Raw genomic sequence first — 23467 nt, 5'->3', positions numbered from 1 at the left:
TCCAAAGTGAAATTTATTCCTCGGGGAAATCTCAATTTTTCTCTTAGGGCATTTAAACTGATTGGATCGCACCCACTTAGATGTTCTGGCATGATCTCCTTTCCTTTGAAGTCACTGCTATTAGATGTCAGTACCATGTACAGCATACCTTTACAAGATATCTGTGTTAGTGCTTGATTGAATAATTAGGTACTCCAACCTGGATGAGATGTATATTTGATGCCAATTACTTTTATCAATATTTAGAGCACTCTTATGACTTGTCAGGAATGATTTTAAGCACTGAAAAAAAGTAAAGTAGTCAGACAAGGAAATAACAATCACAAAGCTTCTCTTTTACTGGGAGATATACAATAACTATTAAGGTTATTTCAGGTAATATAATCATTATAAATAAAATAAACCAGGTGACTGGATAGAGATAGAAAGGCAGAATAGTGGTACTTTCATGTTTTTATGACAGAAAAAGATGTCTCTGAGGAGATAACATTTGTGCTGACATCTTTTTAAAAAGAAGAAAGATGATCCCATAAAACAATAGAAAAAAATGATATTAAGATGGATATGAGTTTGAAAGTTTGGGAGAACAGAAAAAGGCAGTGTGGAAATTGAAATGTGACCACCCAGTTGGTCAAATATCAGACAGCGTGAACTTAATATAAACTATGTATATTATTTTAATTGAATTTAAAAGTAATTTTAACCCATTGGAAGAATTCTAGCCAGATGCATAGAATATTCTAATTTATATTTAAAAATAGTACACTATTGCTATTCAGAAAATAGTAAGAGCAACAATTTAAATGCTAACAATGTTAGAGAATGGTGACTGGGAATAATAAGAAAATAGTTCAAATGGAAAACGGAGAGGGCAGATAGATTGAACTCCTTTAATTCTGACTGAGTAATGGGTCACAGTTACTGAGGTGAGAAACATGGGAAAAGAGACAGATTTGGGAGCATGAGGACAACCAGTGAGCCAGTTTTTATGATGCTGAGTTCGAAATTTTTATTAGATGCACATTTAATTGAAGATGTTACATACTTAATTGGTTTCTGAGTAGAAGTCAGTGTTCATGAAATTTTATTGCAATAATTGTCCTATGAATCAAGTTTCCTTGATTCACTGTTGTTCCCTCCCACACTGACTCTGACATCTCTATGTGGGCATTGATAAGCATAGTTCAGAAAGAGGCTTGAAAGGCCTTGAACACTGCGCCTTATTACCTCTTGCCACTACAGGTCTACCATGTGAATAAGTGCAGACTAGACTACTGAGGGGGAAAATGTGGAGAGGTGAAATTTCCCAGCTGAACGCTCCTTGATTCTCATGTCCAATTAGAAAACACCAATAAACTGTAACTGCATCAGTTATCTTAGGGTGAGAGCTTCAGCAGAACCACACAACTTAGGCAAGCCCAAAATATTGTCTCATAGAATCAAGAGCATATTAAATGGTTGTTGTTATTACAAAACATACAAGCAAAGAAAAAAAACTATGGTTTGTGATTTTTTTGCTATAAAGAAATACATTACTAATACTGTGCTAGATGTGACTTTGAAACAAGATTACATACTGTATGAAATGCCAAATAACTGGATGAGATCTCTCTGTGATTAAGTAACATGCATATTAAAAACAAGATGAATGTGACACCACTAAATGCTGCTGAAGATGTGGAGCAGCTAGAACTGTCATTCACTGCTGCTGGGAATGAAAATGGAACAGCCACTTTGGAGAACAATCTGGTAGTTTCTAATAAAACTAAACATACACTTACCACATGATCCAGAAATCTCATTCCTTGGAATTTATTCAATTGAGTTGAAAATTTATGTGTACACAACCTGCACATCCATGTCTATAGCAATTTTATTAATAATTTTCCAAACTGGTAAACATCCAAGGTGAATTTATTTAGCAATTCAGTAGGTAAATGGCTCAATAAAGTGATACATCCAGATGATGGAATATTACTAAGCACTAAAAATGAATGTACTATAAACAGACATGGGGGAAAATGTATAAATATGTACAGAATACAAGTTACTAAGTGAAAGAAGGCAGTATGGATTATTATGGTTACATATTGTACAAGTCCATCTACATGACATTATAGAAAAGGAAGACCTATAGAGTTAGTCAAATGATCAATAGTTGTCAGAGATTAAGAGGAAGTAGGGATGAATAAATGGAGCACAGAGGATTTTTAGGCACAAAGAGGCACATTTTTCTGCCACTGTTATTTGTAAATTTTGATTTAATTTCTTTTTATATTCTCTCTGATTATAAATCCATAGGCTATCATTTTAATACTACTTAGTTGAAAAATGAATAGATTTCAGCACATGAAATAATGTCATTTTAGAGATTATGGTTATTATCACTGAGAATTGCATTTTGGTAAGCAAATATGGTGTTAACCAACTGAAATTACTCAGATAAACTAAAAACAATTATTTAAATGGCTTTTTTCTGTGGCAAATGTTTACACAAACTCAGTGCATTAAAAAAAACTTGACAATTTAATACTATGTGATGAGGTAACATTTATGTAGATGTAAGGAAGCAGCTGAAACAAATAATTACTTAGTCTAAATATTTATGACATGGTTCATGATTTTCTGTAAATAGAATCAGAGTACTTTATCTTTCACTATGTTTATAATAAATAAAATTATTTTCTTATGTATAGATTCTACAGCTTGACCCATCTACTTTTAACCTCAGATCCACACTGACTGAAGTAACAACTTGCTGCAAATTTATGGGGTGGTTAAGACAGAGTTGTTTAGGTATCATTTATATAGGGTTAATACAACCTTCCTAGTGTAGAATTCTGTCTTGAAAAATGCATATAATCATATAAACCTCATCGCTGTCAAAGATATAATACAATTCTATCCTTCAAATTTCCCTCTTACCCCTTTGTAGATACCCACTTCTCTCTCCATCCACAGTGCCTTCAGGCTTTTATTTTTGTAGGGAGGAAAAGTCTGGGAATGAAGGTGGGGAGACCTCCCATGTTCTTCTGAGTACCTGGTAGCAATTCTGCATGAAGAGACTGTCAGAGGGTTCAGATTTCCCTTGTGTCTGTGGTCCAGGGTTTCTGTTACCTCACACTTCACCTATAATGATTTGTGAAAAGTTTAGCTGAATTCTCCTTACCTACCTCTCAGGTGTCTTGCACCCTTTCCTCTCCTGCTGTGGCACAGATGTTCCAGTGTTCCAGTTGCAACTTGCCTTAGTGGCCCTAGGTTTTCCACAGAGTTTAAGCTTGTTTTCCATCTGATCCCAGTTCTCTGAGAGGTTCAGAGAGTTTTATCTAGATTTCTTGCTGTAGTTATAGGACCAGAGTTGTTCTCAGCTTCCTGTGTTCTAGGTGGAAACAAAACTTCCTTCGTAGTTTGGATTTGATATAACAATTCAAATTTTCTGGGATTTTCAAAGATCTTTAAGTGAGTTATAGAATTACCTTGCTCTTTTATTTGTCTTTTAAGCAAATGCTTGAACATTTTATTTGAATGAAAGTTATGTATTATAATAGAAAACTTATCTATGCTGCCTTTTTCCTCAAATATGTAATTATCCAAGCATATACAATATATAAAATACACAATAATCATAAATATACTGTAGCCCAAAAGTCAATTTTAACCCATAAACTTCTTGAGTAGGCAATATAGCAAGTGGTTAAGAACATAATCTTTGGTGGAAAGTAGTGTTCTTCCCAAAAGGCTGGCCTATTTTTCTAGGTATGTGTCCTTAGAGTAGTTCATTAATCTTTTCAAATTAAAAAAATAGTATTGTAATAATAAACATAAGTCACAGAGTGGTATACAGATTGGATTAGATAAATTGTGCAAATATTTGTGTGTAACGTGGGCATGTTGTTTTCACTACATATGGGTTATTTTCAATATTTTATCATCATCATGAGAGCAATGATCTGATACCATATAATTTTTCAAAAATTGGCATAATTTTAAAGACTACCCAAAGAAAAATTAAAATGCTATTAGTTTTGTTATTGGAAGACAGTATGGACCTTTTCTTTTTTTTTTGACATTTTTCAAGGCAGAGATAACAGATCAAGTCTACTGAATTATAAGATAAATGATAGACTTATGTGAAATACATATTATGTTCTTATCTCTGTATTGTATATACTTATTATACATATATAATGTATATATTATGCTCATTTTATGAAATTATTGTATACAATTTTTAAAAACAATCAGGTGGATTGGATTATCTTGATTGTACTCAAGAGATCCTAAAAAGAAAAATAAACAGGAAAATAAAATCAAAAAAATTTAATTAGCTAGATAATAATGAATAACCAAGGCTAATTCAGTCTTATCTAGAGACTAAATCACTTTCGATATATGCTATGGATTGAATTTTGTCCTCTCCACTCCTGCATATTCTTACGTTGAAGCCCTGCTCCCCATATGATTGTATTGGAGATAGGACCTGTAAAGAGGTCATAGGTTAAATGAAATCCTAAGGAGGAGCCTTAATCAGGTAGAGCTGGTGCCTCTATAACAAGAGGAAGCAACACCAGAGCTCACTCTTCACCATGTGACACAGAAACGAACATGTACAAGCCCGGAAGAGACCTTGCCTAAGCAACTGACCCTGTTGCAGCCAGAGCAGATAAATGCAGCACACATAACAGAGAAATGGAAATCAAATCAATGGATTAACATATGATATATGCAATTATGGATTTTGTACCTGGAAGGAAAGTTACCTGTTGAAGAAACAGTTTTTTAAATGTAAAATCTTTGTGATAGCTGAGTGTTAGATATTTTGGAGAAAAATCAGTTTATGATTTAACTTTCCTTTACAGAAGATGTCCTATTATTATTTGAATAAATTTCACACATAAATGACAATGGATAGGATTGTTTTGACATTTTCTCATACCTCCATTTAAAATGTTAAGTCATTGGAGGTATAGCTCCATTAAAATTAAAATCAGTAGGCTCATTTTTCATTGAGTGCCTGAAATTATATGACTGATGTTATAATAGCCATTAAAGCATTATATTTAAAGGTGAAAACCCTAATTAAATATTTATTTGTGTGAACATATTCATTAACTGGACTGTTTATTCAAAAATTGGTTGTAAAAAATGTTATTACAATCAAACAGCACTTGTAATAAATATATATGCATTCATATGTGTATGTTTTAAATTCCCTCATTCTATAAAAGTAATATTAAGAATAATCAGAAAGTATACTTAATCAATTATCATAAATAATTTGTAAAGCATAATGTTCTTAGTCTTTAAAATGTTCTCTGTTTTACTTTTAGACTATTTTTTCCCCAGACTATGGAAACAAAAAGGACTTTCTTATTACTCTTAAATAATCAGAATTTAAATGAAATGTTTACATTAGTCCCTGAAGATTCTAATTAATTATGTTCTGCCATCTATGGGATTATTCCTATAATACATGGAGAAAAGAGGCAAATAAAAATAAAATTATAAAGGTTTATTAATGTAGGATAATAAAAGGGAGTTCAATCACCCATTTAAAAATTATATTGAATCAAGGATTAAACAACACACTAGAGTCTATAATTACTGTTAAACTTCTTTAGTTTTTCTCTAGAGACATTTCTGGAAGGTCTTCTCATAATATGCAAACGAAATTCATGTAAAATTAAAATCAGAAGTTTTTTTATTTTGAAACTTAGAAGGTATGTAGAATAAGATTTTTAAAGTTCAGTGAACTTTATCACTTAATTACTTTGGTCAGTTAACAGGAGCAAAATAAAAGAATAATGCAATTTTAATTAGATATTTTTGCATGATCAGAAAAATCCAGACTGAAAGATTATGTAACTTGTTATTATAAGATGTTTTTCCTATAGCTTTTTAATTTGATTATAATACTTATATTAATTTTAATAAAACAAAAAAAATTATACCAGTTGAAGTCAGGACCTATTAAACATGAAGGAAGCAATGAATCAATGGAATGGAATGCTGTCTTAAAATTAAATGTAATGAGACTTTTCTATTACTGCTACAATGGAGGTCAAATATGCAAATCAACTAAACTTTGTGAATAAGGAATGATGAAGGAAATTAGCAAAATATTTATGATGAATGTAACAACAAAACAACAAAAATACACCAAGATTATTGGGTGCAGCAAACCCAGTGCCCAGAGGGAAATTTATAGCTGTTAATGCCTCTGTTAAAGAAAGACAGAGACCTCAAATCAAAGACCAAGCTTTCTTCTTTTGGGAACTGGAAAAAGAAGAGAAAACTATACCTAAGAAAGATAGGATTTAATCAAGATTAAAATAATTTGAATAGATGAATAGCTGGATTACTAAGATTCTTAGAAATTAAATAAAATGCGGAATGGATTTTTCTAACAAAAGTCTGAGTACAAATCTTACACTCATAATTATTCCTTCTGTGACTGTAGCTTCTCAGATGTAGGTAAAATTATATTCATACACCCTGTTCAGTAACTGAATTGCCAGAGCTTTTTCGGAGCCTCTAACGGATAGTGTCGTCCTTTAGTTGCTGAATGTTGTCACCAAGACAGACCAGACCCTGAGAGCTGGCACATTCTAAGTATTTTAAAATGTCATTGATCAGCAAGCTATAGACTTCCGAATAAGGACATTAATTATTGCATAGTCAATATCCCAGGCAAAATCTGAGCTTCACTGATGTCAATACTTTATCCTATATATTTTGCCAGCAAGTTGAGAAGGCAATCCCAAATTACTAGAGATACTATAATTACTATCTTCCTGGTGTTGAGAAGAGTGTCTCTGGATATGTAAAGCTCCATGTATCATCAAAATTTTGATACAAAATAACAGGATTTGAGAGGTTTTACAGATATGGAAGTTTTTAATGTAGCAAAAATTACTACTTTGGGTTGAAAAGTATTTGTGCATATTTTGTATTTAATGTAATTTTAATGTGTACATGAAGTTGGCTTATTTACAGTAAAAGCATTATGAACTTTGGAGTTTATAATAGGTTAATTGATGAAGAATCATTCTACAGTGAAATCTTACACTGCTATCCTCAGCATATTGGAATATGTGAAGAGAATGTTCCCCTTACTTGTCAGATTATTTTATTAAATTTACTAGTGATAATTAGCACTCAAGAGGTTTTGTTTATTAAGTCAAAAAACTGAAATACTTAAAATGGAATTGAATTCATGAATGTATTTTTAAGTGCTTTGTGATATTTGATTTACTTAATTTTTAAATGGAACTAAATACTCTTTAAAGATCTTTTAAACTTAATGATTAAATAATTTTAGGTTTCTAAAAATAGAAATAACTTTGCAAGCTTAATTTTGCAAGAAAGCTTTAGTTTTCCTCCATCCTGTGGTATCATTAGTGAAGAAAGGAATATTTCATACCCTTCCTTTAAAAATATGGTTTCCTTTCTCCTTATTAAAGCACTGAAAGTCACAGGATAGCTCCAGCCCAACTCTTCACAATTAAATTCTAAAATTATTCTGAATAATGAAGTCAAATATTAGTAAAAAGTCTTGTTCTAAGTTCTATGGTTTCAATTGTTGTGTTACTCTCCAACTGTAAGAATATTTTTTAAGTTTTGCTTTATCTAGGATGTAGAAATCATGATTAAGCCTAAAAAATAACTAATTGCTGTGAAAATGACATATCAAGATGACAAAAGAAAGAGAATAAGAGTTAATGACCTTTCAATTTCAGAATTCCATCTAAAATAATTAACAAGAGCATGCACCTAAGGATGAGAGACTTTATCCAACAAAGTGGTAAGACAAATCAAACTGGTAGAAGGACAAAACAATTTTCAGATCATTCCAAAATACAGCATTACTTTTAACAGGAAGAACTCTGGGAAATTAAGCATTTCAAAATTCTAGTAAAGTATCCTTTACAAAATCCACCAATAATCTTGTTGGATATGTACTAGAGGACAGATTGGATGAGAGTAATCTAATGCTGCTTCTGATCACAAATTTATACACATTCTATGATGTTTTGTTTACTTATTTGTTTATTTCTGTTCAAGGTCATTACAGAATCAAGAGAATAAAGGGAATTTTTTAAAGCCACTTAAGAGTTTGCCTTAACACACATTTTGGTCAAGTTGTTTTTAGAATCGATTTCTTATTTCTATTATTCCAGGGGTCTGGTAAAGATGGAAAGAATGTAAGTGATTTTGATCTGTAAGACCAATAATATCTTTGTAGATTCTTAGTGAAATACATCAGACCATAATTTGATAGAAGGTAAAATAATTACATTTTGAAACTCATGAGGTACTCTTTCAAAGGAGAGAGATGTTATGTGGATTGAATTGGGTGTCAAAAGGTGACTAAGTCCAAAAACACAAACTGTTATAACTGAGAATATTTACTGAGAAAATGACTTAATTTTTTTTTTTTTTGAGAGGGCATCTCTCATATTTATTGATCAAATGGTTGTTAACAACAATAAAATTCTGTATAGGGGACTCAATGCACAGTCATTAATCAACCCCAAGCCTATATCTCAACAGTCTCCAATCTTCTGAAGCATAACAAACAAGTTCTTACATGGTGAACAAGGTCTTACATAGTGAATAAGTTCTTACATGGTGAACAGTGCAAAGGCAGTCATCACAGAAACTTTCGTTTTGATCACGCATCATGAACTATAAACAATCAAGTCAGATATGATTAGTCGTTTGATTTTTATACTTGATTTATATGTGAATCCCACATTTCTCCCTTATTATTATTATTATTATTAATAAAATGCTGAAGTGGTAGGTAGATGCAAGATAAAGGTAGAAAACATAATTTAGTGCTGTAAAAGGGCAAATGTAGATGATCAGGTCTGTGCCTATAGACTTAAATTTTTTTAAATCAGAAATAGAATGTAGGAAAAAAGAGTTTTTAAAAGCTGGATAATGTATCATTGTATCTTTGTTTAGAAAAGAGGATCCCTGACAAATTCAGAAGAGAAAGGAAATATAAGCAAAGGAAATCTATTTGGTATAGATTTGCTTGCCTCAGTAACTATCAAAAGCTCATTTTGTGACCTGTGCTGGATACAAAGGAATCATTTAGATTAAGAGATACAAACACAACTAAAGGTTAATTTAGAAAGGAATTTTCTCCTCTGAAATGATGGTTTAACACCACTTAATTATTACAAAGATTCAATTAATTTACTCTTTGAATTTTGTTTTAGAATAAACAACTTGTACCTAAAGGGTACAATGTCATCAGTGGTAACTAGTAATTTCAGGGGAGAAATATTTTCTCAGTCTGGGACAAAATACCTTTGAAACCAAAATCTGTCAAAGGAAGAAATAAAGTGGGAGAAATCCTCTTATTGCTTACAAGCAGTCATCCACTTCTGTTTGCCCACCGGGCTGCAAAAAAGGGACCCCACCCAACCACTCTGGTCCAGATATGCTCTCACTCCCCCTTGTAATTACCTATTGATATGGAGCTGGACTACTCTCCACCCCTTAGAAATACTTACTAATATGGAGATGCACTAAGGCCTGTTGAGAGATTCTGGAAATATTGCAATTTTGCCAACAACCAGAAAGATCTGGCTAGAATTTCCAGTACTAAGTTAAATAAAACTGATGTGAGTGGCCATCTTTTTTTGTTTGTTTCTGATCTTAGAGAAAAGCTTTCAGGTTTTCATCATTGAGTATGATGTTGTCTGTGGGTTCTTCTGTATCTACTTTATTGAGATGATAAGTCACAAGATTAATCACATGAAGACTATTGTAATATAATGAGTCATAAGAAATACATATGTGGTCATTCACAGGACCAAATATATGTTTCCCAGGTATATTGGTCTTTATTCGCAGTTCCTGAAAACACTGCAGAGTCTTAAAGGTGAAATGGGTGTTTTGTCATGTTAATGAGAGACTTTTGGACCCCCACTCAAGGGCAGGGTCAAGTATTATTTCAAAAGTCCTTAGGTAATTTTGGAAATGAATGTATATATATATGTAGGGAAAATGGAAGTTCCATGGCCAGGATCCTCACTTGATCCTAGTCTACTCATTGCATATGTGTGCTGATATAATACTTAGTAATACTACTGTGCAGGCTTATGCTTGCATATCCACTGGCAAAAAGCTGTTATTGCTGGTGTTGCTGTATAAAGAAGGGAAAGCAGGAGAGCCTGCAAAGGAGAGCAAGAGGGCAGGAGTAAAGACAGAGACTGGAGCAGAGGCAGCACCTAAAGCAGAGAAAGAGAGTTGAGGCTTGCAGACTGCCAGGTACAGACATGATTCTAACATTTGACCTACCACTGTGAGAATAAAACTTGGTATGAGCCCCTTTTTAGCCCCCAATGTTAGATTGTTGTTATTCGGTCTCCCTGAATCAAAAGTGAACTTGCCCTGTTCTGAAACGCCCTTTGGCCCAAACTATAATACATATATGTTTAGTTAAGTCCATCCAAACAGAGGACTTTTTTAGCAATAGCTGTCATATTCCAAGAAATAAACTGAATAAAATAAACTTTAGGTCAAATTGATAAATGTATCCATTTGTTGTAAACAAGTATGTTGTAGACAAAATTTTATAACCAACCTTTTCTTATGCTTTGCTCACTAAGAAAACGTATAATCATAATATAGTTTACCCAGTTGTTTTTCTCCAGAGGAAGCATGCATGGGTGGTAAGAGTCCATATTTAATTCCCTTAGAAACTGAATTCCATATTTTAAGATATTGAGAAGTATGGTGGTTGCATATCACTGTTGCCTTTTTAAAATGAAGAAATTGAGCCTCTGAGCAAATAACTAACTAATTTAAGCTTATAAAACTACAAAATGCCAGCTGCTAGAGCAAATAAATAACTAATTTAAGCTTATAAAGCTACTAAATTTCAGCTCTAGAGTCTTTTTCACATGGGGTTTAGGCTTACCTCTCGTACCGAGGTAACTCTTTAAAACTCATTTTAATTCCATGCAGAAAAAATATATATCACTTTAATACCAGAAATGTCCACACTAATTTCAGTTAATTTAGGATTTTAGTACTTTTTCTTGTTTAAACTACTTAAGTAACTTTGGGCAAATGTGTTATTGTCGTACTACCTCAATTTCTTAAGACTTGATTATGATTAATTATTACTTTCCTAATCTACATGGAATTACAGGCATCCAAATAAAGCAGTAACTGAAAATTTTCTTAAGTACAAATTGAAGAAATAATTATTTTCTACATGGTAAGGAAGATCATGATCTGATATAAAATAAGCAGCATTCATGTAAAAGACAAGATTAAGATAAATTTGAGAAGAGCTGGAAAGCTATGGAAGATATGGATAATTGCAAAATCTAAGCTCCTATATAATGATGGAGAAGCCTTCCATTTTTCACCTCCTATAATGTATTAATTAGTGAAAATCTCCAATAATTCAGTTGACATCAAGACATAATCACTGTACATAATATCATCTCCCACACTAGAAACACATTCGTTGTAGCCTTCCTGCCATATAGCACTCAGGAGTTATTTTCTCTGTGACATTTTTGTGACTAAAATAGTAACTCTTCCTTGGACATCCTTTAGTCTTTATTGTGCTAACAAATCGTTTGCCATTTACTTTCTACACAATGATTGATGAAAACTCCTTAATTCTGTCTGCTGGGATTTACCACCTATCCTTACTGACCGCCATGACTTCTCTCCTTTTTCCAATAAATGAAACGTTTTTCTCCTTGTCGGCATTCCTGGTATATTTCTTAAAAGCTAAGAGACACTGATGTTATTTTGTACCATTTCTCTTTATCCACGTACTATTTATGTCTTCATTTTTCTAATGATAAAGAAGCATGAAAGTTCATGGCTAAAGACTAGAGAAGAGCAGCAGAAACCTGCAGGAGGCCAAATTGTGTCTCAGACCTCTTATTAAAAGTTCAGCAACCCCCTTGAATATCCATTAATAAAGATATTTTAAAGTAGCTGCTAGGGGGAAAGAGGAGTCTAAACAATACAAAAGGCATTTTTTTAAATCTCATAAAGGTAAATGCAAACATTTTAAATTATTGAATAGAATTTCCAGTGGGGGCAGAGAAAGACCTTGAATAAGCATTCAGTATTAGAATGAAGGAGGAGACTCAAGAAAAAAGTAATAAAAAAATAGCTTTTATTATTGTATTATGTTCTAGAACCACTGAGATTTAAATGGCAACATATTTCTCTGCCAGACATTGACTTTAATCATCCAACTTCTCAGTTTAGTGTCTTTTTTTATCTCTAGACTCTTTTCTATCTCATTCTTTGACCTCATAATGGAATATTTAACTTGACAGTTTTATACCTTTCACAAGATTAGTTGAAGACTTGTCTTCTGTAAGGACAACCCCCTATTGACTCAAATTACTGGGTGATTATTCCCAATGAAACTGTCATGAGTTTCACTGGAACTAGAGCTCTTCCTTCTATTTCTTTTGGCTCAACACTCCTCAGTTTTTTACTTGTTATATTCAGCTAGGTTCCCAAATCTATTTACTTCAACCACTTTTATGTATACATTTTAAATTCTCTTGCAAGATTATTTCTTAACATATTTACTTGGCAATACCTGACCCTGTGGTTAAACACAGGCTGATAGGTACTACTGAAGAAAGCTTTGTAACAAGTGTCACTATAAGGTCATGCTTATCAACCATCATCTGGCCCTTAATAATACCTGTCCATACTCCTATAATATTTGTGTTACTTTGTTTTCTTACTCTTCAAAATGGGTATTTCATACTGCTTTCACTTCGAACAGTTATTGAATATTCTTTTTATCATCTAACCAATAAGAAGCTTGTGTATAATAAACACAAAACTGTAATATTATTAGACTCATTTCAAAATAGAAATGTATCATGTTTACTGTAACTATTACAGAAAACTCAAATTATAAACAGTCTTGAGCCATGTGTCATGAAAATCTGTCACAATTGCTAAAATTTAAGCATTTGAGCCTTAAAAGCAAACATCAGTCATAAAAGGAGAAAAATAAATTAATTAATACAAATATTCAATTAATAATTTGGAATTAATAAAAATACAAATAATTGTAAATAGGAACTAATTTGAATTATAAATTAGTGACTAGGTTGGAAAGAGAATGTTAGCATACTTTAATTTGCCCTGAACAAATATTTTCTAAAATAAGACATCACAATTTTGTCTATACATTCTGTGACATGGGAAATACTTATTTTCATTTTGACTTAATTTTTTTTAACTAATTTATACATGTTGCAACAAAGAAAACTCCTCAGTTGCTAGAAACTCACTACCAGTATGGATTTCAAATCATTAAAACTTATAAATAATTTTAAGTTTTGATAATAGAAGGATTATCTGTATTTTGAATGAATTTTGAATTCTTCCCAAGAATATCTTTCAGTTCTTTCCTACTTAACATAAGTTTTCAAAGGGGAGGGATAGCATGATGTATTTTCACTTCATTAGTCATATGCCTATCTTAAGAATACTTATGTTCAATCTGTTTCTGAATCTATTTAGGACATATTTCTGCAAGAACTACCACCTAGCATATGCCACTGCAGTTCAAATCTTGGAGTTAAACTATGTATATGCTTTCTGGTTCCTATTGGTACAGACAAGATATTGATTATGTCAAAAGGGAGACAAAAAAGAGTAAGACTACATGGTTTTGCATGTCTAAACTACAGGCAGTACTTCTGCAATAATGAATGGTACCTATGTCTTCTCTTACCATGGGCAGAAAGTAGTGAGAATGATGGGCTCCACAATCATTCCAATATAGTAACATGCTCAGGAGAGCATATGAATTAGGCACATCAATATGCACTGTGTCCATATGAAGTCCGTTATTTACAGGGATTATAAAAATGAAATTGTAAATATGCAATGATGCTAACCAGAGTTATACATAGCAATCTCATGTCTAGATTCACACAAACTATTACAGTTTACTGGTGATAAACACAAAGAATAATACATGCTCCAAAATTGTAAAAGTTGTCCTAATCTAAGTTTGAAAATGCATTATGTGATTATTTATGACAGTGTTTGAGAGTAATAGCAGGTTTTAAGGAATGTTGTAAAGAATGTTGCATTTAAAGGATATTGTTAAGAATGTTGCATTTCAAGATCCTTGCTTTTATCTTTTGATATAAATGAAAATGACAAATTATATGGGAAGAGCAAACTAACATTCTTAAATGTTACATTCTCTGTTGTAAACTTAGTGTGTTTAGACCTAGGATCTCAAAAAAGAGGAGTGAAATCAAAACACTTCATTCAAATGTTGATTGTTATTTCAGAGACCACATTTTTTAGCCTCCATAATTTCTCATTTTAAAATCTGGCTAAAATTCCTCTTCTAAATCTCTCTGAACTCTATACCTCCGAAAGTACTAAAAAAGATTAAGGAAGATACAGCTTATGATTAATTTGGCTCTCATAGTTTTATCAAAGAATTTTTAAAGAATAAATAAATTATCATGGAAGAAACCATTTCTGTATTTTTTAAGTTATAAAAATTGTTATTCGTGGAGAATAGATGGCAAAGATTATAATTACCTATTCACTGATTATTATGGCAATAAATATAGAAAGAAAATAGAAATGGCTATCTTAAAGCTCCCTATTTAAATCCAAGAAGGTTAAAATGGAATAATGAATCTTGCTAAGATCCTAAAAATTTTCTGAATCATTCAATTACAGGGGAAGTACACAAACATTTGGCAGATGATTTAACATGAAAATCTAGTTACTGTGAATTTGAAAAGGTCAAAATATTGGATGAAAAGTAAATGCTCTCACCCCAGCCATATCATCTCTATTTAAGAATAAGTGTAGAAATTAATGAGATTTACTAGTGGGTATTATTTGTCTGAATAAATAGGGGATTTAAAAATAAAAAATAAAACTTTGTGTTTGCCATGAAAATAATGTTGCAGAAATTAGTGGTTATGTTCTATTTAACTCTGCAGGCTAAAATTAAAAATCAAACCTACTCGCTTCTAAACTGGTTAGCATGCATAGAAGAGTACACCTAAAACTCTTATTGATACACATATTTTTATTGTGATATCTCAACTTTGATAGTATTAACAAGAAAAGACTTCTACTTATTTTTCAAGTTTTCCCATAACAGCCATGTTATGATGTGCATGTTCACTTCACCACTGGGTAGAGATTCTGTTAAACACCTCTTACCCAGATTACATCATTTTTCAGTTACTTTGTGGCATTTAATCGCATTTATTTGACTTTTAATATTGTTTATTTTATATCTAATTCACCACAAATGTTTTCCCTGGCTTCATAAAGGCTAGAGTTGTGACTAAAAGACACAAAAAGGTGGAACTATGGCCTGGCTCTCAGAAAATTGACCTTTATGAAAATGGGAAAAAATTATAAAATGTCCTTACATGATTGAAGATGTTGCTAATGATCTATTAAATAGTCTATTAGCTGTGCCTATCTCTCTGATTAATTACTGCAATAACCTGTATCATGGGAAACCCAAATAGTGCCTCATGATGGGAGACATAGAGCACAATTTTTAGAACCCTTGTGACCATCACATTGCTCATTTCTATAACATGCTTCTGCTCCACCTTTTCCAGGTTCATAAATCATGCTAAGATCCCTGGAAATTTTCTGAATCTTTCAATTACAGGGAAGGTACAGACACATTTGGCAGATGATTTAACATGGAAATTTGTGAGATGCAATTACTGTGAATTTGAAAAGGCCTGAAACACCGGATGAAAAGTAAATGCCCTGCCACAGGCAATCTCCTCGCTCTCTCTTGCTGCGCAGGAGGACTTCCTGGGAAGCAGCGTTAATAACTTAGGTTCTTAAGCCTTAGTACATCCCAAGACATCCATTTTGAATACATGGCATGAGAAGAAGTGAAAAGGCAGGCGACAATCTCTTGTCTGTTTCTCCACATCCCAGCAGCATTGTGTTTTCTGAGCGCTCAGTGACTTCATTTCTCTAATGAAGTGTCACCAGTATTTAGGCAGAAGACAGAACATGTATGGATCTAAAAACCCTCTTTCCTTCATAAATCTAATATTACAAATTGTCTGATGTGGCCACTCAACACCTTACTGCATGAAGTCAAATAGCTATCTCTTCATCTCTCTTTTATTGGCTGGTGGGAGACAAATGCAGTTGCAGAAGAGCTGTTAGGAAATGACCACGTCTTAAGGAAACAACAAGAGTTAGGCTGATGAAGGCAGTATATTTAATTAGAGATATGGGTCCTCTGATTTGATTTTTAAGAACAGTTTTAACTCAGAAGGAATAGTGCCACTTGATACCTTATTATTTTAAAAAAGAATAGCTATCAGATTAACAATATAGATTGACTGAGGCATTGCTTAAATTTGTAAGGTAAAACATCTTTACTATAGCCCTGGATGTTAATATGACACCTAGAGTTGTATTTTTGGAGAGCATGAGTGATGCCTGATAAAAGGAAATTTCTTCTTTCTCTACCAACTTTACACATTATCTTTATTCTAAAAGGCTTAAATATGTAAGTTCTGTCTTATTTTGAATTTTGGTTCTAGGTTATTGGATCTGCTATTTGGAATTTTGAAATATTTAATAATATAAACACTTTGATATTTCCAATTGTTTTAGTTTATAGATAACTAGATTCTTCCTCTTCCTCTTATAGTGTAATTCCAGGATATTTTTCTGGAAATTTTTACTTAGAGCACTTGGTCTTTTTCTGCATTTAAAAAAAAACCCAGTAAGTAAATTTAGTAACTACTTGAATTCCCATTTGAAACCAGCTGTATTCTTGGTTGTTTGAGAGTAGCTGCAGCCCACACCCACCTGTTGGACCAGAATGTAATTAAGGGCCTTTCTTCCTTCAAGTTTTCAAGTTCTGCTCCACTTGTTAACATTTCAGCTTCAGGTGTTAAAAAAGAAAAAAATTGAAAAACAAAACACTAGTGGGGTGATTCACCATTATTAATTTATATTATAACCCTATCATTGTAAAACTCCCCTTTTTGCTATAGGCTATTTGTCAATTTCACAGCAAAGAGATAAATTTGTCTAAGAAGTAAAGGCAATAAAATCTGTAGTTGATCTCAGAAGATTAATAAATCTGTTAGAGCATATTTCAAATTCAACTGTATATGGATGCAATTAAAAGCAATAATTTGTGTATGACCAGATTTGAGAGAGATGAATTAAAAAATGGCAAATTTAGAGTATCTTTCATTATTGCTCCATCCATTATTTCATTTGGGGACTTAATATTATAAGTATTTTTTATGGAAACTTTCAGAATTTTCTCTCAAAGTACTGATCATTTACTAGTTTCACACAAATGCAGCCCAGTATTTGCTTTCAAATAATATATTTTGGACAGATAATAGGCACTAAATTGATGCCACTTTTTTGTTGAACATTTTCATAATATACAAGATACATTTTGTTTAGATTTTTTTTATTATCATGAATAAGAGTACAACCTATCCTTGCAGATTATGCAACATTAATTTCTGAGGGAAGAATTAACAAGAAATCACTTCCTTAAATTCACTCAATTCCTGTCAGTAATTTTCAGCGTTCCTTTTTTTCCTTTTTAATGTATCGTCAGTTTCTATTTTTCACTTACTGTTGTATTTAGTTTATTTCTCTTCCCTTCTCATTCAGTACATTTTATAGTCCTTCTATAAGCCCTCCTCTCAACCAAAGGATTAATTTATCCCTCCACTTAAGTTCACTGTCCATACACCCTTATATAATTTCACTGTGTTAACTGAGGTTTCTGTGTGATTTGTCACCTGGGCCACAGAAAAGAGATTAGGTTCTGTTTAGTGGGTCACTGTTCTAAATTTCAATTGATATAATTTGGTACAGATTTTGAATGCATATAGTAATCAGACATTACATTTTAACCAGTGAAAGTTCAAGGGCACAAGCTTTGAAAATGTTTTTTTTTTAGATGAGGCATTTCTTGTAAAAATTTTACAATATTTGATGTATTTTATAAAGTTAGTCTATGTTAGGATTATCTAGAGGAACAAAATTCATAGGATATTTATCCTATTGTATATATAAATATAGATATATCCTATTAAAATATATTTGCATATATCTTTAGAGAGAGAGAGAATGAGAGATTGATTTTTTTAAATTGGCTCACATAATTATGGAGGTTGGCAAATCCATCAACCTCTGATTGTATATTTAGCTTATCTGAGAATTCTCATTGTAGATTTTTAAATTATCTGTGAGAAGCTATAGTACTACTAAATATATACTACTTAAAAATATAAAGACATTTATAGTGAACATTATTAAATATGAAAAAATACAAAGTTTCAGAGCATGCTTTCAGACAAAGTGCATATGCACACTTTGTTCTCTTTTCTCTTGCTCTTGCTCTTAATTCACAGGAATGCTTAACTCTACAGACTCCTCTGAAGCACAATACTGATGCAGAAATATAAACACGGAAAACTGCAAAAAAAAAATTAAAAAGCAAATAATTCCTTTGTATGAGACATTCTCTGAAATATATATTTTAATGGCAATATCCATACTTTTGCATGCAGTTTAGCAAGTCTGACTTGTGACATGAATTAACTTCTTGGTTACATTCACAAATGAAAGAACAATATTCAATCATATATTTTATCTTCTAAAAATTGTTTACTGCCCATAAGTTTTCATTATGATTTATATACAATGACTGCATTTATGAATTAAATATATTCAACATTTATAAAGTATCAAAATTGACATCTTAGTTATGCCCTGCCTTCAAATTTGTCTCCATACCATTTCATATTTATTTTGCTACATTATTAGTCTAGTTTAAAAATGTTTTAAAGAATAAACAGCCAAAAATTGATATATAATGTAGGTATTTACATGTTATTTATTAACATAGCAATTTTAAAAATTATATTAATTTTATATATACACATATAAAAAACTAGACCATGTATATATTTCACTTAATCATTACAAAGTTGGAAATTACCTTAACTAAGATAGAAAAGTTTGATGACATCATCAATAGCAGATATGTAGAAGGCTAAATTTCTTCTTTATGTATTCATTCAATTTATCTTTACTTAGGATTCATATATATCATGTGTTAGATATACATTCATGTAATGATATACTTGCATCTCCTTGACAGCAAAAGATATGATTTTATCTTTGCTCCTGCAACATTATCCTTATAGCTTAATTAAAAGAGACCCCAAAGAAAGAAGGAATTATAAGTGAATACATAAATAGGTAGAAATGAAATAAAATGAATTATTTAGCAGGATAGAAATGATAACACATAACTGCAAATACGGTGCATGGCGAACATGCTGAGAATTGTATACCTAACCCTAAATTGCCCTTGAGTAGGAGGAGGATTTAATTCAGACAAGTGTTTAAACCAAAGGTGGTAGGTGATGCATTTAAGGATAAATAGATGTTTGCCGATGGTAAATGACCATTCCAGCAGACTGAGCAGCCTATGCAGATTCAAGGACTACTAAAACAGTAAGATACGATAACTCAAGTAGATAAGAGTAGGTCAAAAGTGAGTTATGAATGGGAGAGGGATGCACAATGAAACTGGAAAATTATTCAGGAGTCTAAAGGTAGATGGTACTGTGGAATTTGGATGGAGGTTTCAGGTTCTGGAGCATGAATCTATTGATGAAGAGTTTAAACTAGAATCGTTACATGCTTGGATTTGCTGTTTTAGAGCCATCACTCTGTTGACAGGAATATCTAAAATGCAGTGAAGCTATAGGCAGGGGAACAAGTAAGAAACTTGTTATAAATACCCAAGTTAAAGGTGACCGTGCACCTGGACTAGTGAGATGGAGAGAAGGTTATAGATTCATAATGGTCAGAACATCAAGAAGAGATGAAATGGTTTTGAACTTGATTAATTAAATCACTTCAAATGCTGTAGCTGTTGCGCAACAATGTGAATGTACTTCATGCCACAGAACGGGTTACTTAAAAATGGTTAAGATGGTAAATTTTTATGTTACATATTATAATACAATTTCAAAGCTAGGCAAAAAGAAACTTAATTCTTTTGATGAATGTATAAGTCAGAATATGAAAAAAGCACAAAGTTAAACCTAGCAAAGTGCCTATATTTATTATTTATTTGCCTACCAAAATAGTTAGAAAAATGATGCCCTTGAGGGAGTGTTTAGAAGCATCGAAGAGCTCTTTTTCATGGCACCTTAAAGGCGGTCGGCTGCTTGAGGAAGAAGCCGAACACTGGCTGCCAGAAGCTCAAAGTGGACGGTGAACGCAAACTTCGTACCTTTTACGAGAAGCGAGTGGCCACAGAATTTGCTGCCGACGCTCTCAGTGAAGAGTGCAAGGGTTATGCGGTCCAGATCAGTGGTGGGAACGACAAACAAGGTTTCCCCATGAAGCCAGGTGTCTTGGCCCATGGCCGCGCCCGCCTTCTACTAAGGGGCATTCCTGTCACAGACCAAGGAGGACTGGGGACAGAAAGCGGAAATCTGTTCAGGGCTGCATGTGGATGCCAATTTACGTGTTCTCAACTTGGTGATTGTAAAAAAAGGGGAGAAGGATATTCCTGGACTCACTGACTCTATGGTGCCTCATCGCCTGGGCCCCAAAAGAGCTAGTAGAATCCGCAAACTTTGCAATCAGCGTCTTGTTACTCCACGTGTCCTGCATCACAAACGGCAGCGTTTTGCTCTGAAGAAGCAGCGTACTAAGGAAAAAAAAGGAAAAGGCTGCAGAATATGCTAACTTCTGGCCAAGAGAATGAAGGAGGCCAAAGGAAAATGCCAGAAACAAATTGCCAAGAGACGGAGGGTATCTTCTCTGAGAGCTTCTGCATCTAAGTCTGAATCCAGTCAAAAGTGAGATTTTTTTTAAGAAATAAATAAGATCACACATATAAAAAAAACTCTCAAGAGTTTCTGAAATTAGTATACATAATTCAGAATCATATCACTATTTTAATTCTTTTTTAGTCAAATAAAATTAGGAGAAACATTTTATAACTTTGAATTGCTTTCACTTAGTAGGAGGGGCTCAGTGTGAAGCAGGAAACATAACTCTAGGGATCAGGACTTCCGTTTTGAATATGTTGGGTACACTTGCATCAAATGTTTAAAATCTCCCAAGAAGCAGTAAAATTATGAAGGAGTGTATGGGTCCAGAGTGTTTCATCCCAGAAGGAGAAACATGGTTTTGGGAGAACCGGGAGGATCAGTGATCAGCTGATGATGTATTTACCTTACAAAAGCTTATTTTATTTTGAAATGAATTGGCAGACTTTTAATCCTCTTCAATATATTCTTGTGGATGGTGCTTTGTTTATCTGACCTTTTTTTTGAATAAGTCAATGGTATGCTGAAATTTCTGACAGAAAGACTGTTCTCACTGAAAACAGCATTATAGAGAGCAACCAGCCAGGTTGTGTTATTATGAGTTACAGCCACACATCTATACTACTGCTGTTTCCCTACAATCGCTGCAATGAATTACAGTAATACATTCAATCCTGATAAATGATCTACTCAGCTTCCGCTTAAATTAAACTGACTGCAATCCAGATGAGTGCAGCCACATATTAACGCCGGGTCCACCAATTCTTGTCTCTATCCTGGTGAATTATGGAATGGTAGTCCTACCTTTATGCGTTGATTAACATTGCTGCTACGGCTTTTTCACCGATCAATGTTCAAGTGGAATGAAAAGTAGGCTCAAGTATTCTCCTGCCACATTTAATGCTGTCATCATAAAATAAATGTGTAGAGTTTAAAATCAAATCTTATAAATAACTCTAGACATAGTCATGCTGCAAAATATTAATCACAAATTTATTTTACCATTACTATCTTTTTTTCCTATGACTATGAATATTCACAAATGTCAGTACAAATGCCTAAGGAGTGATGACTATTTTCATAACATGCCTTTGCCTTTTGCTCAAAAGTCTGAGAGTGTTTCTACATATTCTATGCTATTCTTTTTGAAATCTCAGTCCATTGTATTTAATTTATTTTTTTTGGAATCTGTGAAATGCACACACACACACACACACACACACACACACACACACACATATATTTCTCAGTTGTACAGTCTTATGTCTTGACAAACTAATGTTATATTTTTTAGAAAATGAGAGGCATGCACTCTATATATTTTCATTTTGTCCTTTGCTTGCAGCAAGCTTAACACTGATTGAGGTGCTTAAACATTTAACAGCAAAAGCCAAGATTAGTTGTGTGATCATTGTCCACTGCTCTGTATTTTGATGGTGCAGCTTTAAATATTCATCTCAAAGTCTCCTTAGATTATTTATAGGACATGGAACATGAAGTACTGTTCAATATAGTGCTGGAAGTCCTACCACAAAGATAAAAAACAAAAGTATTCAAATTATTAAGGAAGAGGTGAAACTGTCACTATTTGCAAATGACATGATACTGTGTACAGAAAACACTAAAGCTTCCACCAAAAACTTGTTAGAGCTAATAAATGAATTCATTATTTGTAATTATATAAGTTCTAAAGATAAATAGCTTTTCTGAGAAATTAATGACTTCCACACTGTAAAAAAGGAAACCATAAGTAAAACAAAAAGGCAACCTACTGAATTGGAGAAGATATTTTCAAATGATATATCTGTAAATGGGTTAATATCCAAATAGATAAAGAATTCATGCAACTCAACACCCCCAAGAAAGAAATAATTTTGCAGAAAAGCTGATTAGACATTTTTTTCCAAAGACATAAAAATGGCCAACAGACACATGAAAAGATGCTCCACATCACTAATCATCAAATGCAAATCAAAACAACAATGAAATTATCACCTCACATCCATCAGAATGGCTAGTATCAGAAAGATAAATAACTGTTGGCAAGGATCTGGAGAAAAGGCAATCCTTGTGCACTCTTGATCAGGGGATGTAAATTAGTGCAGCTACTATGTGGAAAACATTTTGGAGTTTCCTCAAAAAATTAAACATGGAATGCCATATGAACCAGTAATTCCACTTCCGGGTATTTACTTGAGGAAAATGAAAACACTAATTCAAAAAGATATATGCACCCTGTGTTTATTTCAGCATTATTTATAACAGCCAAGATATAGAAATAATCTATTTACAACTGCCAAGATATGAAAATAATCTAAGTCTCCATCAATGGATGAATGGATAAAGACGAAGTGGTATATAGAGACAATGGAATATTACTCAGCTATGAAAAAGAATGAAATCTTACCATTGCAACAATAGGTATGGACCTAGAGAATATTACACTAAGTGAAATCAATCAGGGCAAAAAAGGTAAATACTATACGATTTTATTTCTATCTGGAATCTAAAACACAAAACAAATGAACAAACAAAAAGACATAAACATACTCATCAGAACAGAGAACAAAACAAACTGG

At 32.7% G+C, this 23467-nt stretch overlaps 1 pseudogene; it reads left to right on the top strand.

The window, feature by feature from the left end:
• The first annotated feature begins 1626 nt into the window (after positions 1-1626).
• LOC118916549 (40S ribosomal protein S6-like) lies at positions 1627-20956 on the top strand (annotated as a pseudogene).
• Positions 20957-23467: the final 2511 nt, after the last annotated feature.

Source organism: Manis pentadactyla, chromosome 17 (genome assembly GCF_030020395.1).
Source record: "Manis pentadactyla isolate mManPen7 chromosome 17, mManPen7.hap1, whole genome shotgun sequence".
In the NCBI taxonomy this organism is placed as follows: Eukaryota; Metazoa; Chordata; class Mammalia; order Pholidota; family Manidae; genus Manis; species Manis pentadactyla.
This window is presented reverse-complemented; position numbering and strand designations above follow the sequence as displayed.